Raw genomic sequence first — 6,000 nt, 5'->3', positions numbered from 1 at the left:
CTTAACTACGGGATCTTATTAATTCACTTATCCATCATGTTCCCTTATTAACTTTTTATTCAATCAATAGTATTTTTCCTAGTGCTCATAACTGGACACAAATTTCTTTACAGTGATATGGAATAAAGTACCATCTATACTCCCTCTGATTCCTCCTGCACCCCAATAAGGTGGCATCTTTCAATAGATTTATTTCCCTATTCTACTCCCTCCTCACATCCAGATGAGTGTGATAAGCTAGACACAATGTTTCTGCTTTTCTATCCTTGGTCCCCTGAGCCCAACCCCTGGGTGTTTTGGTTCCAGGTATCATAGAATTTCCCTCACAGTGTGTCACTTTTATTTAAAGATTCATTCTTTAAAACTGTTATTACACATACCCAGAGACTCTATCATTGTCCATTTAGATTAACTGTATACATAAAATTTGCCAGAATTTTTGCTCATTGCTGCTACCTCTCCTTTTTATTTGAGGTCTCCATTTCTATTTCTTTGTTGTTTGGTTACAATTTTTTTTTCTCCGGTAATTTCCAACTGTAAGTATGCTTCCGATACAACCTCTGAAGCCTTCCAAATTCACAAATATCTTTCTTTGACCCTCATGGGACTGATGCGCTATGACCCCACATTTTAGGCTGACTGAATTTTAATTTCTTTATTTTATGCATGAGGAAACTAAGGCTCAAAGAAAGAAGAAATAAGGTAACCTGTTCAAGTTCATGCAGCTCGTAAGAAGCTGATAACTAGCAATGGGGGCTTCAGGTAGGGATTAACAATCAGTATCACAGGATAAAATAGGGTTTATCCCAACTTCAAGTTTATAAAATGATGTCCTGGCAAAGAGCTAGTAGAGCATGTGCATTCTCATCAGAAATGCTACAATGTCCCAGGTGCAGCTCCCAGGCCCAGCCACAGCCAGGAGTGTGCTTAGTTGCTGGAGATGGTGCCGGCATGGTGTTTGCCATCTCAGTTCAGCGAGGGGCTGCATCTGCACACACAATTCTTTTTCTTTCCTAGTCACATTAGCTCTTCAGGGGTATGTGACTGGTTCACATTCTCAGTGCAGATTATAGATGAAATAGTAAATAATATCTTCACCCAGGTGTAGGTTTTTTGGAACATTCTCCTTACGTTACACAGAAATAGACAACCTCTCAAGATTCCTCTTTTACCCTTCATGCAGGACACCATTTGGGTAACAAGTTTAATACAGGGTCAACTCCCAAGTGTCCTTGACTCTCCTGTGTATGACCAAATAGTGTGAGGACAGGGTGTTCAACCATCCCGTGCACTTTTTTCATCTTAGAGATTAGATCTTTTGGTTCCTAGTCCAGAGCACTTTCTATAACCCCATAAATGCCTTATGTGAGAAGACACTGAGAAAGCCAAACAGCAGAGTCTTTCTCCGAACTATAAGTGAGTCTTACAAGAGGTCTTTGTGTATCTGACATTTGCCTTTCCTGCTTGAGGGGCTAGATACTGAAAATGTGCTGTTCCCCAATAAAAGTCAGATAGTGGAGGAAGAAGCACCTGAAATACTTAGTTGCTAAGACAATAAAAGGTACAATGCTGGCTTTGCTCCCACATGCCTTTTACAAGACTGGTATAGGGACAAAGAGAGGAGCTGGTGATCCTGGCCCTCAGGACTAAAAGGACACAGGAATCAAGAGAGGGGCGAATGAACATTCCCCCGTCTTCCCCCTACTCCGACCCCAGGCGGATTTCAGGATGCACTGAGCAAGCCTTTCGCCCTCCACCCCTAATGCTCTTGCAGCCACCAGTGTTAAGGAGTCCCTCTTCTGCCTCCTGACCCTGCCTCTCTTGAAGTGTGCATTCTGGGGCAGGGAGACAGAAACTAAACCAAAAAAAAAAAAAAAAAAAGTAAACATATTTCCTCTACAGTGAGATGTAGTATATAAAAAATAAAATAAAACAGGATAAAGGACCAGAAGATGACAGAGGGGGAGAGGGTGATACTTTATAAAAAGCATCAGTGAAGGTCTCAGAAAACCTAATATTTGACAGAAATCTGAAGAAAGAACGAACCAAGTACATCCCAGGGGTGGAGGGTTTCAGACTGAGGAAACACTCCAGAAAGTGTCCAAGATGGTCCATTGAAGTGAACAAAGAAAATATTTGAACCTTATTACTATTCATTTTTACCTACGAAAATACAAAAATTAAGTGTTCTTAATAATCCTTAATATATTAATTATAATATAAAATATATACTATCCATTATATATATGGATATATGATGAATACTCAATTTGTTAACAATTATACGTGTGTGAAATTAAAAGTTCACAGATTACTACTGTCTAAGGCAATGAGCTCCTGAAAGACATGGGTAGATTTGTATGCATCTCTGTATCGTCGGACCATGTCATATCACGTGGAACAAAGTAGGTACGCTGGGGGAAGAAGTGAAACCATGCTGAGCATAGAAATTCTCTGTATATCTTTTTTTTTTAACCTGTGCTTTACAGCAGAGTCACTATTTTTTTTTTTTTTTTTTTTTTTTACCTGTGTTTTTCAGCAGAGTCCCTTTTTTTTTTTTTTTGTATTTTTAGTAGCAACTAGACCCAGGCCTTTCAGATAGGCCCCTAAAAAATGTATGGGTGAATGAATGGGCAGAAGGATGGATCGGTGAGTGGGCAAAGGAGATTCACAGGACCCGCGTGCATTGAAATGCTGCAAAGGCAGCCTCGGCACGATAAAATACCTTGGGCTTTGGAGTCTGACATGAGTTAAAATCATCCAAGGACTGTCCTTGGGCAAAACTTGTTTCCTAATCTGTGGACAGATGAACCTCTACGCCCGCCCAGCAGCTCTCCACTGTCAACGCAGGAAATACTAAGGAAATACTTAGCTAAGATGATACTTTGCCCCAGTGATGCTATTTACAAAATTCCAAGGAGCCACAGTGATGGAGAGACAAGTTTGCCCAGAGACAGATGAGACGCCCTCAGTTACCTGAGCGGAAGGTATGTTGACAAAAAGGGTTGAATCGGCGTGAGCTAGCAACCGTGTACTAACAGGTGTACATTACGCAGTTTCCCACTCCGGTCCCTTCCATTCAGTGCCACAAACGCAGCTCCCTAAAGGGGTGGGAAGCTCTTCGACTCCAGAAAAAGAAAGATTGGCCTGCCATTGGCCTTAGTGGATGTCAGTCCCCTGCTTCCCCGCCCCCCCCGCCCCTTGCCGTCCCTGTTCCAGCAGGCTCGTTCTCTGTCGCCATCTGCAGGCAGCGCCCGGCACTACATCCAACGCGAAGAAGGCGAGCCTCTGCCTGCCGAGTACCCACCCGCAGGTGGAGGGCTGGGAAGACAGCGCTGCAAGTAAAGGAGCATCGCGGGCACCGAGGGAAGGTCACCGCTGCACAGACGGGGCCGCCGACCAGCTATTGGCATCACCTCTTGAAAAATGCAAATGATCAGGCCACCTTCCAATTCTATCAAATCAGGATCTTGCGGATAAAGGCGTTCCCCATAAGATTCTAATAAATCTTAAACTTTGCGAAGCACTGGTCTGAGTTTCTCAAACAGGTAGGGAAGTAAGACCCCCCAAGAAGGGAGGAAATTTACCCAAGGTCTCCCTGCAGGGTCCTGAGAAGCTGTGAGGGTCTAAAGTTAAAATTCTCCAGGACACCTTCCGCAACTGCAGCTAGTCCTGTGGCCTCAGGCAAACTGACCTGTTTCTTACTTTGTGAAATGGGGTGAAAAGTCACACCTATCCCAAGAAGTGACTGCGAATATCAAATGAGACGAAGAGGAGTCAACTACCAAGCACCACCCCACTGAATATAGGGGTTGAACTACAGTGTCATCGCTTTGTCCCATCCATCCCAGGGGCACCCCTGTGTCTTGGCCCAGGCCATGTCCACTCATGCCTTACTGGAAACTTCTTCCTTGTGGCCTCTGGAGTCCAGATAGAGCAGGCATTAGTCTCCCTGACAGTACTTTGTCTTCCTAGGATAGGATGGGCCAAGGGTCCAGAAAGGAAGGTTAACTGCTGGGGCTGCAGGGCTGGTCCCTGAGCAGTTCCTGAAAGCTTAGAGATCCCACCACAGTCCTCTCTCAAATGGGGCCAGCTTCTGTGAAGTCATGGGAGATGAAGGAGAAAAGACCATTCCTTCTATTCTTTTTTTTCTGAGTCAACAAGAATCTGTTTGCAGTTTTTTCCTTGCATTCATCTTTTCTATTCTTTTCTTATTCCTTTGCAAGCTCTGGAATACGATGTTCAGGCCCTCATCCCTAGCCCATCTCCAGAAGCCAATTCTTAGCCCTTCCTGCCACTTTTGGCTTTGTACCTCTGATGACAGTTGTCTTCTTCTCCTCTGTCAAACTCCTACTCATCCCTCACCTATCAAGTCCAAATCCAAACCTCTTAGTCTGTGATACATCCCTAGGTAGAGGCAGTGGCACCTTCCTCTGTATTCCCAGAACATGTTGTTTGCAACTAAATACAGAAATCAAACTACTTTGTAAGGAGTGGGGGAGCATCTTTCAGGGGCTCATGAAAGAGTCACTGTCCAAAAGCACTGGCCTTATCCCCTACCGCCTCCAGACCCGGCCTTAATATTTGATCCATTCCCACCTCTCCCAACTGTGTGAGTGATCTTTTCCTCTGTATGGGGTTGACAACAGCAAAATAACTCAACCACCTGTCACCTGCCCAAAAGTATTCTTGTCACATTTATAATAAAATCCAGACTCCTTACTACATACAGCTAACAAGGTGCTTAGTTCCAAAGGAACTACTTCTATAAGAACCACTTTTTTTATTTTTAGATTCTATATATGAGTAATATCATGTGGCATTTGTGTTTTTGTGCTTGACTTTACTTAACACGATGGTTTCTAGTTACATCCAGGTTGCTGCAAATGATAGGATATAATTTCTTTTTATAGCTGAATAGTATTCCATCGTGAAGATATACAACAGGTTTTGGGGATTTTTTTATTCGTTCATCCATTGATGGGCATTTAGGAATAGGATATAATTTCTTTTTATAGCTGAATAGTATTCCATCATGAAGATATACAACAGGTTTTGGGGATTTTTTTATTCGTTCATCCATTGATGGGCATTTAGGTTGACTCCATTTATTGGCTATTGTGAAAAGCATTGCAAAGAATGTGCAGTGCAGATGATTTTTTTTTTTTTTTCCCTTTTTGTCTTTTTTCATGACCGGCAATGGAATTGCAACCCTCAGTGTTGCGCCCGCACCTCGCTCAGCCAGTGAGCGGCCGGTCTGTATGTGGGATCCGAACCCTCGGCGGGAGCGCCGCCGCGCTCCCAAGCGGCGCACTGTAGCAGTGCTCCACAGGGCCGGCCCCCAGATGTCTTTTTGACATATTGATTTTATTTCCTTTGAGTACATACCCAGTAATGGGATAGCTGGGCTGTAGGTAAATCTATTTTTAGTTCTCTGAGGAACCTCCATACTGTTTTCCACAATGGCTGTACCAATTTACATTCCCACCGACAATGTAGCAGGGTTTCCCTTTCTCTGCATCCTCACCAGCATTTGTTATTTTCCGTCTTCCTGATAACAGCCATTCTAACTGGGGTGAGATGATATCTCATTATGGTTTTAATTTGCATTTCCCTGATGACTAGTGACTTTGAGTACTTCTTCATCTGCTTGTTGGCCATTTGTATGTCTTCTTTTGAGAAATGTCTGTTCAAGTCTTTGCCCATTTTCACTTTTTCTTTTTTTCTTGCTGTTGAGTTTCTTATATTTTCTGGATATTAGCCCATTGTTCGGTGTGTGGTTGGCAAACACTTTCTCCCATTCTGTAGGTTGTCTCTTCACTTTGTTGATAGTGTCCCTTGTTGTGCAGAAGCTTTTTAGTTTGATGGAGTCCCATTTGTGTGTTATTGCCTTAGTTGCCTGTGCCTTTGTAGTCTTGCTCAAAAAAGTGCTGCCCACTCCCATTTTATATAACATTCCCTCTATGTTTTCTTCTAGAAGTTTCGTAGTTTCAGGTCTTA

Source organism: Galeopterus variegatus, unplaced genomic scaffold (genome assembly GCF_000696425.1).
Source record: "Galeopterus variegatus unplaced genomic scaffold, G_variegatus-3.0.2 Scaffold2340, whole genome shotgun sequence".
NCBI lineage: Eukaryota > Metazoa > Chordata > Mammalia > Dermoptera > Cynocephalidae > Galeopterus > Galeopterus variegatus.
Note: the sequence above shows the minus strand (reverse complement) of the source record.